Here is an 11815-nt window from a genome sequence, read left to right on the forward strand (position 1 = left end):
CGAACCCGATTCCCCTGCATCGGCAGGCGGACGCGCAACCACTGCGCCACCAGGGAAGCCCCTCTCAAAGCTTCTTAATCCCAATTCTGTATATCGAGTACAGATCCCTCTTTTGAGGTACATATCTGTACTGTTGAGAGCCTACCTGCTTCTCTTCCTGTCCCCACTATCCCAGTCACCCAATCTGGAAACCTTTGCTACATCTCAGGCTCCCTCCACTTCCTTCCATTCCACACCCAGTCTGCTGCACAGCAAGACATTCTCCCTTTTCTATACATGGTGCTTCTTGATCCTGAGCACAGACATGAGTCTAACTCTCAGGATCTTAGCACATGCTGATGACCTCACTGTGTTTGTCGGCTGCCAGGGAACAGCACACACAGACACACACACACACATACCACCACAATTCACAGCTCAGTATAAACACTTCAAGTCTTTAATAATAAAGTTTATATTTTCATAGAGTCTTATCTTCCTGAGATTTTATGAGCTACATTACCAATAATTTAGGCTATAAAATTTAAGAAAACCTCAGCCATTCACAGACTTTTAACAATACATTTAGACTCCCAGCCCCTGTTAAATAAAAAAACTCAAGTTACATCAATCTTACATCACCAGTATGGGAAAATGCATATTTCCAATATCAATAACCTAATCCTAAGGGCTGTAACTCATCAGACCCCTCAGTGAAAGCAAAACATTTCAGAGCACCTCTCTCTTGATGTTAAAAGAGGCCTATTGAGAGAAGCAAGGAAGTGTTTTTTGGGACTTTTTACCCTTGATGGAAAGAACCCAAAGAAAATGGGTGAAGAAGTTTCAAACCCCTTTATCAGCATTCCCTCTAAACCAGTTTGAGTAGTGGGCATTCTCACCATTACAGATAATGTCTAAAAAAAAAAAAAAGACAACAGGCCCAAAATACAGTTCTTTATGCCAAGACCCAGACCCACATCACCAAACCAAGACTGAATTACATTTACAGCTCTCATAAATGAACTCTTAAGCCAGTCAACCAGGAATCACCTGATCAACAGTTAGGTAGTCTGCCTGACAGACTCCTGTCATCCCCTAAAGGAAAGTAACCTTGCAATAACCAACCTTTTTTTTTTTTTTTTTTTGCCTAGTATAACTTCCTCATTCCCATTCTTTCTGGCTATAAAAGTCATTCATTTTGTAAAGCTATTCAGAGCTCCTTTGTATCTGCTAGATTGGATGCTGCCTGATTCAAATCCATTCTTGCTCAAATAGACTCTTAAAATTTTTAATATGCCTTAGTTTATCTTTTAACAACAGTCATCTACCTACCAATACAGGTAATCATCAGACACATAGACCTTAATCAGACTGACCTGGGTCCAAATTCTATCCCATAAGTTTACTAATTTTAGGGTAAGAAATTTCCCCCAATGATCCTACCCCAGATTGGATATATGATTTATAAACATTTTGACCAAAAACTGGAACTTGTTTCAAAATCCGATGCTGTATTAACAATAAGAGTCCCACTTTGATTTTTAGGTAGCCCTTTATATCCTTTAAAGCACTGACCTGCACATGGTCTTATTTCATCTTCATAAACACTCCATGAAACATAAAAGGCAAATAGCAGGGCCATAGAATATGAGAAATATGGAGTTAATTGAGAATTAGCTTACAAGAAATATGAAGGCCCCTTACCTAGACATTCTCAAAAGTCATAAACGATCTCATTTTACAGACAAAACTACCAAGATTCAGGGAAGTTAAGAGGTGTACCAACCCATTTCACACAGTCACAGTGTGTTATTATAATCTGCTCAGCCGATGAAGAAACTGGAGCATGAAAAGGTAGATAGCCTGACTTAATGGCCAAGGCAGGCATAAGGTCCTTAACTCTAAGGCTTGAACTTTTTCCATTCCTACATGTTCCTTTTAAGTCAAAGTTTGAACTGCACATCTGAGAGCTACAAGAGTGGCCCAAAACTCCTCTTGGCTGTCATGAAATTCGACTTCCTTCTACAAAGCAGTACTTATGAAAGTCTTATTTTAAAACATCACCCAGCTGCAAATGAAAATCTTCCCAACAGGGACGAGATGGAACATCTGCCTTCCTTTTGCTTAACAGAAAACTGCAGAGCTGCTCTCTGCTTGGTTAAATGCTATTTGGGTTTTCTTGATTTCTGAATGGGTTCTTAGTATCGCTCTCTTGAGCGCTCTCTCTCTTGGTATTGTCATTGTCTTCTTGCCCAGGATTTTATGTGTAATAGACTGTTTCACTACTGGCTTTTCTGAAACCAATCTTCCTCGTCTTTTGTAATTATGTAAAGCTGTTCTCTTTGCAGGCCACACACCGTAGATATCTAAAACCTGGAGAGAAAACACCCTAATTGTAATTATAATGGATTTCAAATTCCTATTATTCATGTTGGAGAGAAAACATGCAGTGAGGTTTCATTACCCATTTCTTTTAAAATGTGGAAAAAAATAGTACTTGAACTTATTTTTGTTAAAGCAGGCAGTCTTTAATTTTTAAAAAAAATCCTTAATTACTTCTTCAGAATTTTTAAAATGCATTCTATTTTTATGTCTACCTACTCTAGTTAAAGAAAATTGAGGTCTTTTAGTTGGACCACACAAATACAAGTAAAACCAACCTTAGCGACACCAAAAATCAACCAACTGACCTCATTCCCAGAGGACAGACCAAACTTCAAAAGCAGCAATTATTTTGAGATTCTGAACCCCAGTAGTAGTGAGGCTACTAACTTGATTATTATGCAGGTCTTGCAGTAATCTAATTAAGTAAAATGGAAATACAATTTCAAGCTTTGTTGTACACATTTGTATATGACACAAGTAGTCAAGTCTGTCTGAAGTTAAATGAAGCGCATGTACAGCCCCTTTATCAATCTGAATTTGGCTTTTCCACTCAGTTCCATTTTGAAATATTTCACTCTCAACATCTACAAACCACTCACAGCCCAAATGCCATTGCTAATAGCTGCTTGTTTTAGTGTTGCCATCTCTCTTAGTGAGCATTAGTAGCAAGGACTGGGCACAATTCAACCTTGTATTTCTGAGGAAAGGATCCTCTGGGAATTTCTTAGTAAAGGGAGAAGCAAATAAATGCTACACTTACTGCCAAGTCAGTTCCTCTTAGACTTTGGGAGGATGTGGCAGTAGGAGATTTTTTTTTTTTTAATACTCAAAACTTAGGTACCAAAAAGGAATTCTATTCTGGGTGAAACTCTTGAAAAAAGTTTTTTTTTTTTTCTTTGAAAAGAAGAAGGCGCATGAAAATGGAACACCAACAGGAAGATGATAGAGCCAGCCCCAGATACCCTTGTCCCTTGAAAATTCTCACAGAAGAATTGTCAACCAGTTGTCAACTATTCTAGTTCACTGGAAGAGCCAATGTAGTCAGCACCCTGTTATACCCCAATGTGAGCACAAGTGTGACAGGTGTGGAGGGCAAAGCTGAGCCCTTGGCACAGCACCAGCTTTGCTCAAAGCCCTAGGGAATGACTCAGTGTTCCATCTATTCAGCTCAATTCAATGTTTACAATGCTCTGGTTAAAGAGCATTTGTCTAGAACAGAGGGACAAAAGGTTCCACTCATATTCTATCTGTACTTTCTGATTTACCCATGGAATCTAACAAAAGGAAAATAAAGTATAAGAGTGAATTAAATGTATAAGGAGAGAGAATAATGGAAGCAGATGCAATAAACAGCAAGCATTTATAAAGAGCCATCATGACAAGAAAAATTGATTGCTTTATACTAGGAAACACTATCAAATGAAGGACTGGAGATTCACATTAGCATTTGAGGTTATGCATTCAACACAGTACTTCAAAAGAAAATGTATTAATTCAGAGGAACTTTGGAATAAGAGCCACTAGAATAGCTTAGTGGACATTTGACTATGTTCTCTGCACTGTTCAAGGAATTTGGTTTACAATTGAATAAGGCTTGATCTTTTTGCCCTTGAGTCATTCATAGCTAGTGGACCAGAATAGTCCAGGAAACTAGAGACTGGAAGAACCCCTTTGCCTTCGAATCAAAATCTACATTGCTAACATTGCCAAAAGCCCACAAGTTCCCCTGCAAAGTATCTTTCTTACCTTCTCTCTGGCTGATAAACTATGCTAACTTGCAAAAGTCAGTTGGTGAAACACCACATCACTCGTTACCACAGATAAGCTTGAGGCTTAGGCATTTTAATACTATTGACTTTAAATTTTTGGACACAATGGTTCAAGTTTCTAGCAAATATTTTTAAACTACAGAAGTAGTTTTTGTTTTAATCCAAACTGATTCCATCCTTCATTTAAAAATATTTGTATCTTTCTCAGATATTTCTCTCCCTGTCTATAAACTGAGAATAATACAATAATACCTGCCTTACTTACTCATAAGGTTTTGAGAGGCTCAAATAACTAAAATTTGTGAAAGATATTTATAAAGTGCCATGTTAATATTAGCAGCCGTCATTATACTCACAAGAGCTGAGGTTGCCAAGCCAGTGGATATAGTTCTCATTTACAGACCCAAAGGGAAAACATGCAAGAGAAAGAATGGCAGAAAGCTCAAATTAAAGGATTCAGTTAATCACAGACCCAAAAGACCACAGACAAAATGAAGGCCAGTGGAGAGCACAGTGTACTAGAATCGAGACAGCTAGGATGTGGTCCTAACTTCACAACCAGAAGCACAATTTGGGGAGAGCCAAATGATTTATGATTCATGCCTCATTAATCCTCATATTTCAACGTGTTTTGAGCTCATCCCAAGATAAGCCTATTATATGCAAAATTACATTCAGAAAATTAAATAGTCCACAATACTCAACCTCAGAATGTGGATTTGTACCACACAATCAAAAGCACTCATGTGAGATTTAGTTAAGACTTAAATAAAACTAGGGACCAATGAAATAAATTGTTCACTGTTAAACTGGGGTGTTGAGTAAATAATTGCAGAGTCTGAAAAGGTTCACCTACCAATAAATAGAGGTTTTTTTAACTCAAAACTTCTACTATCTTTAATATCCTATTTGCTGTAATTCTTTGTTACTGACCAACTGAACATGTTTGCACTTGTTTTGAAGAATGCAGGAGCTCATTCTCCCACCTTTAAAATGACTAAAGGAATATAGGTGAATCTTTAGCATTTTTAAAGCCCTCATAGTTCATCAGAAATCAGAAACATAAAAGCAAAGAAAACTATACTATAAAACCATTTTGTGTATAATCTGGATGGGCATGAGATATTTTTACCACACCAACAAATGATGTTGAGCAATTGTGTTGGTCAGGGTTCAATACAAGAAATAGAGAACTCTCTAAGTGTTTCTATAAGAAGGGGATTTAATAGGGAATTTGGTATTTTCAAAATTGTTGGAAGGGCTGGAGAAGCAGAAAAGTCAGGGAGCTGCCACAGCCTGGATTTTGTTTTGTTTCGCTTCAAAATCACGCTCCCTCAGCTGTGACCCAGAGGTTACTGAACTACTTCTGTGACCACCTGTGTACCCCACACTCACAAGCTGATGTCCAGAGAGTGGAACGTGACATCTGGATGCTGAAAACCTCTCCATCCTTAGAAGTTTGCATGTCAGCTGACACCTCTGTAGAAAGACATCCTCCACCTCCCTTGCAATCTCATGCATTTACATCTCATTGCATGAATGTAAATCACATCCATCAAAAAGCTAAAAAGTCCAAGAAATGTCATTTTTAGCCTTCTAGCCCCTTTTACATGAATTGGTTGGAGGGATAAAAAGGAATTGAAAGTGAATGCTAAGTATAATAAAGCATATTTAGCCCAGCAGTTTCTGTGCAAAGCAGTATCCTAAGCTTCTTGAAAGATTAAAAAATATTCAAGACAAGAATCTTTCCCTCAGTGAGGATTTATTCTAAGAAGACAAGAGACATATGTGAGGAGATAACCTCATAAAAGAGGGTCACTGGTATTCAATACAACAGACCACTGGTTATGGGACTGAATATAAAGTTTCATGAGAATGATTAGCAGTGAGGAAATTGGCTTTGTGTTAGGTAAGACACAAACTACTTGCTTCTCTTTATTAGCTCAAAGTATTTCAGTAATGAAGAGAGCACTGCTAGTAAAAAGGGTGGAGTGCGGATTTAAGACTCTCCAGGATTAAAGCAGACCCACAACTTCAACAAGATCTACCTAGCTCTCAAACCAGGTGAAATCTTCAAGAGCAATTGACTGTGCAGCTGCAGTCCATCATTCCAGAGTAAGTTCTCCCCTTCCACTTGGGTTGTAGGGTCATTATAGTGAGAAAAACCACAACAAAATCTAGATCAGTAAGTAAAGCAGTAAGCAAAATTGGGACATTAAATCAATGAGAAATAAGAGTGTTCTCACAGGGAGGAGGCAAGATAAAACACCTATCATGAGAGAAAAACAATACAGATATAAGGAATTCACTCCAAGCCCACTGACCATGGTAGGAAGCAGCTGGGAAGCTTATAAATTAAGGCCTTACGGGCCTATGAAGTCTGCATCTTTACTTAGGCTTTGCTTCTATGTGGGAAACCATAGAGATGTTTTCTGGTTGGGGAGTCTCTTGGATCTAGCTTGAGTTGGTCCTTTGTTCAAGGTGCCTATGGCCAGAGACTCCCCAAGAGCCTGTCTGCAAATGTACTCAATGGCCATCCATGGTTAACTCTTAATAGGTGGCACAAACAGACAATGGAGAGTCAGAAAAAAGGAATGGTACCATAAGCTGGAGGAATCTGAGAAGATGCCATTATGAACATTTACTCATATGTGACAATTCCATCATCTGTAAAAATAATTTGGAGCACAGTAAGATTTCCTCCAGTTTTAAGTAGACATTTCTTGGTTGGAAGGAAACATGAATTCTGAATCAATATTCTGTAGTATGTACGTCTCTGTTTCAGAATCACATACCATATAGGAAAAAAAATTATCTATAGGCAAATCTGTTTTCAGGATTTCTTTCTTCAGGATGTCAATCCTTTCAATTCTTTGCCCATTTTTTTTAAATCAACTGGCACTGAAAAACAAGAAATAAAGTTTCCAGGATAACCCCATCAGTGCTTATGGTTATATGACAAAATATCTTTGGAGCAAAACCAATATAAATAAAAATCCTTTAAAGGGGCTTGACTAATTTGGCATATTTATGTACAATTACAGTTTGGTGACATAAATGCTCTACTGGGGAAGGTACTTAACTAAGATTGAGGGGCTTCCTAAGAGGGCACTAACCTAGTCAGAGGAGGCCTCCTGGAAAGAGTGATGTCTACACTTTTAAGAGAGCATTTTAAAGTACTAGATTCTTCCCATAAGGGGAGAGGGCAATAGCACATTGAGATAGTGGCATAGATTGTTCTCCCCAGGAAACTGGCTCTGAGATTTGCATATGGATGTTTCCCTGAGGAGCCCTCTTGGATCAATACTTGTAAGCGAGTAAGGGAAGCAGAAATGAGCAAAGGGTGAGGTTGGAAGTGTGAGGCAGCTGCAAGAGAGACCTCAGCTGATCCCAAAGGGAGCTCTGAAGCTGGGGAGGTCCTTCAAATATGCCCCGTATTGAGGCAAGGGGAGCAGGCCTTTGTAACCCCAACATCTATGCATCGTTAGATGCCTGCAGTCCAAAGGGAGGTGCAAAACTTGGGTGAGGCAGCTCCCTCCATCAGAAGGCAGTTCCTGGGGAGGCACCCACCGGTGAGCTACCAGCAGTCAACACTCCCAGCAGCTGGAAGAGTGGAGGATCTGGGCAGTGCCCCACAGGTGTGAAAACCCACTGCCCACAGGTCATCCTTTGGCCTCATCAGCAGGTCCCTCTATTCCTCCATGGTAATCTGAATAAGCCATAATGTTGGCAAAAGCCCTGGGTCTTCCATCAACACAGAAGCATTTATTTGGGCCTACATTTCCTAGAGCCAACCTCCTTTTCACTTTAGGCCTTTCTACCAAATGGATGTTTTGGCATGATGACAAGTTCAGAATGGGGCTTGGTCCAAGAGATCTACTGTCCCTGAGGTGAAAACTCAATTACCCTAAAGGGGAAAGATCTGTCACCCTTATGGACTCTATCAGAAAATAAATAACTTGAGTTATAAAATAACTAATTTTGAAGAGTACATATACCAGAAATTTTGTATCTAGTGTTACCCTGTTCGTGGTGGTTAGTATTGGGAAATTTGTACTTGACATTGTTTTAGAAACTGCTCTTTGGAAATTAGTTTCAAACCCTATGACAAATTTTTAGGGCAGAAATACGATTATGTGGTGGAGAGAGTTAAGACCTACGTAAAAATGGGCTTGAATTCTCATGTTTAACACATATTAGCTATTTGTCCTCAGCCAAATCATTTACCTTTCTGAGGATTCTTTTTCTTTTTTTATAAGATGGAAATAATAACTACTGTCATTGGATTATTATGAGAAGTAAATGAGAATATATACATACGATTCTGGAACATAATAGATACTCAGAAAAGGTTAGTTTCTTTATTCTTTTATTCCTCATTTCCTTTTCTTTCCTCAGTCAATGAGAGGTATCAGAAAAAGGCAACATATCTCAGGTATAACATTTGTCCTTTTTTGAAAATCTTGTTATTTTGGAATAGTTTTACATTTACAGAATTATGACAAAGTTACTACAGAGAATTTCCATATGCCCTACACCCAGTTTCCCCTGTTATCAATATCCTCCACTAGTATAATACATTTGTCACAATTAATGAACCAACACATTATTATGGAACAAAATCCATAGTTTATTTAGATTTCTTCAGTTTTTCCTGATATCTTTTTCTCTTCCAAGTTTGTCTTTTTTAAATAGCCAAACATTATTTGAAATAAAATTTGGTAAATAATAGAATTTTTCAAAACGGAGTTAGTTAATATACATAAATAGATAAGGAAGTCTTGTGGGGCTTATAAACTGACATTTACAGACATTTCCAAAGGAGACTTCCAGAAATATGTTAGCTCCGGCAGCATCACTGGCCTTGGAACATGGGTTCCCAAACTAACTCTGCTAGAAGACAGTGTGAATTGGATATATACAATCGTTTTCGCAAATAGCTTAATGTTAATTTCTAAACTCCCTTTCTAATCATTCTCACGTTCATCCCCTACTAATATGAATAGCCTTTCAAATCCAAGCAAAAATAATGATGGGGACAGATAAAGGGTCACCAAAACATATTTCAGGACATTTGAATCCCAAGATAAAGTTTTTAATTGGATTCATGATGTAAAGTTTGATCTTTCACAGATAAAAGACCCCAGTGAATGACACCCTCTACAGTAAATTTACGTCAGTCTCTTTCTTAAATTTTTAACAAAATAAACTTAATAACAAATATGCCTCAAAACTTGTTAGTAACGATGCTTACATCCTGAGAGACTTAGCCATAAATATTTGGTTTGAGGTTATAGGAGGCTGTGGGTTTCGTTGAGAGTTTGTGGAGGTGTTCTGTCTTAACAATAATACATCCCTTCTGCTGAGACCATGTTTTGAACACCATTCTCACAGGTCCTCATGTGGCCCTTTGCATAGTTAATGTGGCCTCCGTATAGAATACGCATGCTATTGACCGAGGGGCTGAAGTATTCAAATCATTCAAGCGTCTTACAGCTAAGGATTAACAAAATCTCCCTCTACACTCCAGAGTAATTAAAACATGCAGTTGTGGGCAAATCTGAGAATTGGGAATACACCTGAAATTTCATAAAGACTCATTAAACCACCAAAGATAATCCTAAGCAAAACATAACTTCTATGTTTACTCCCTTGGTTTTTTCCTGAAAACAGGACTGTTTGCTGGCCTTCTGCAAAAGAATGCTCCTGACTTTGCCTTTTACTTCTACAGTAAAGAATGCATACTTCTTTTGGACAGACATCACCTACAAATGACAAGTTCTGTGCTCCTGTGTCCCAGAAAGACAACCCTCAGTGTACAGAGCTGTTAAACTCTGGGAGCAGACCTCAGAAAAGTGGAAAACAGGCAGCCCCTCCTATTTTATTTTGTACAGAGTTCAGATTATAACTCTGAATGCTTTGTGGAAAGAAGAATCCCATAACCTCTATGCTCAGGTCTCTTGCATTGCCTTCTATGGCTTGCTGTTAATGAGGCTAATGCCACCTCTACAATACTCATGTCACATTGTTTTCTGACCACAACTCTATGCTTAACCCCAGTCATATAGAAGATGTGCTGATACAGCAGACATGCTTATTTGGAGGAGGGACAGGACTGCCATTGTTCTGTTATTCCTCTTAACCTTGAAACTCTGATAACTTTTTTCCAACTCTTCTCAATATTTCTATTATCTAACAAAGGAAGAGACAATAGTTAAAGAAAATTCACAGAGAACAGAATAGGAGATGCAGATGGACAGATGCTATTAGTATGGAAAACCACTGAGAGAATACTCAGTAGAAGTATTATCAATTCCTGAATTTCAAGTGTTTTTAGTAACAAAGAGGCATGTCCCTTTGATCAGTTAGAATAGGGAACGGCGCCCCACTTTACCTGTTCTTTGTGGCCATGTGCAGGCTTGGATGTATCTCCATGGCTACATGCAAGAGGATACAGGAGCCTCATGGGCCCTACTCATCATGGATCTATAAGTCTTTTAAAAGAGAAACTGTGAATTTCCTGTTTCTCTAGCCAATGAGAACTATGACTCCGTGAAAGCTGAGAAAGTAGAAGTGTGGGCAAGGCCCATGTAAATTCTGCAGGCTCCATCACATTTTCCAATCTTTTTAAAATAATTTTCAAGACTCATCTGTTTGTTTCTCATGCCTGCAACTCAAGACTAAGCCACTAGAATAAAAGCAGTATTTAGTGGAAGTATCACCTTGGGGGTAAAGGTCATCAGCAAGAAAAAAAAAAAAAAAAAAAGGAGCTTCACCCCACAAGGATAGTAGAGTTCTTTCAAAGGTCAGCAACAGTGGTGCACACAGAACATGTTTGCCGTATCCATTATGTGTATCAGGGGAGTGTGCCTTTGGCCGTATTTGTATGATTAAGGAGCTAATGAATCACCTTGCAGGAGCAACCTCTGAATTAGAACTGCTTGAAAGTTCCTGTCAGAGTCACTGGTTTACAAAAATCAGCTGCTTATGTGCAGTCAAAGCAATAAGCTATGTTTACTAGGAGCTTGGACTAGAATTAGTTGAAAGAATTACTTGTCTAACTATTAAACTTATACATTTGTAATTTATTTCTAAATGAAAATTTTAATTTGTAGAGTATTTTTTCTTAGCATATTATCTCACAGACATAGGGCTCTATGCTTAATAACTGCTTCAATTATTTTTCAATTGCTTTATCTTAACGTACTTCTCTCCAGCATTAGAAATGTTGACAATGTATTCACATTGTAAGAGACTTTTAAAATATGATACGATAAACACCTTGGCACCATGGTTGCTTACTGCCTTCAATGAAATGAACTATTAATATTTAGAAATCCAATATTCGTCTCTCAGTACTAAACTAAACTTAATTGGAAACTAGAAAGGAGAACAGGTTTCCAGTCAAAACTGGCCCCTTCGTTTTTTTTTTTTTGTTTTTGTGGTACACAGGCCTCTCACTGTTGTGGCCTCTCCCATTGCGGAGCACAGGCTCCGGACGCGCAGGCTCAGCGGCCATGCCTCACGGGCCTAGCCGCTCCACGGCATGTGGGATCCTCCCGGACCGGGGCACGACCCCGTGTCCCCTGCATCGGCAGGCGGACTCTCAACCACTGCGCCACCAGGGAAGCCCCCTTCGTTTTTTAATACCTGTAAAAGTGAAACATTCCATAGAAATGCTG

This window comes from Physeter macrocephalus, chromosome 12 (assembly GCF_002837175.3).
Source record: "Physeter macrocephalus isolate SW-GA chromosome 12, ASM283717v5, whole genome shotgun sequence".
Classification (NCBI taxonomy): domain Eukaryota; kingdom Metazoa; phylum Chordata; class Mammalia; order Artiodactyla; family Physeteridae; genus Physeter; species Physeter macrocephalus.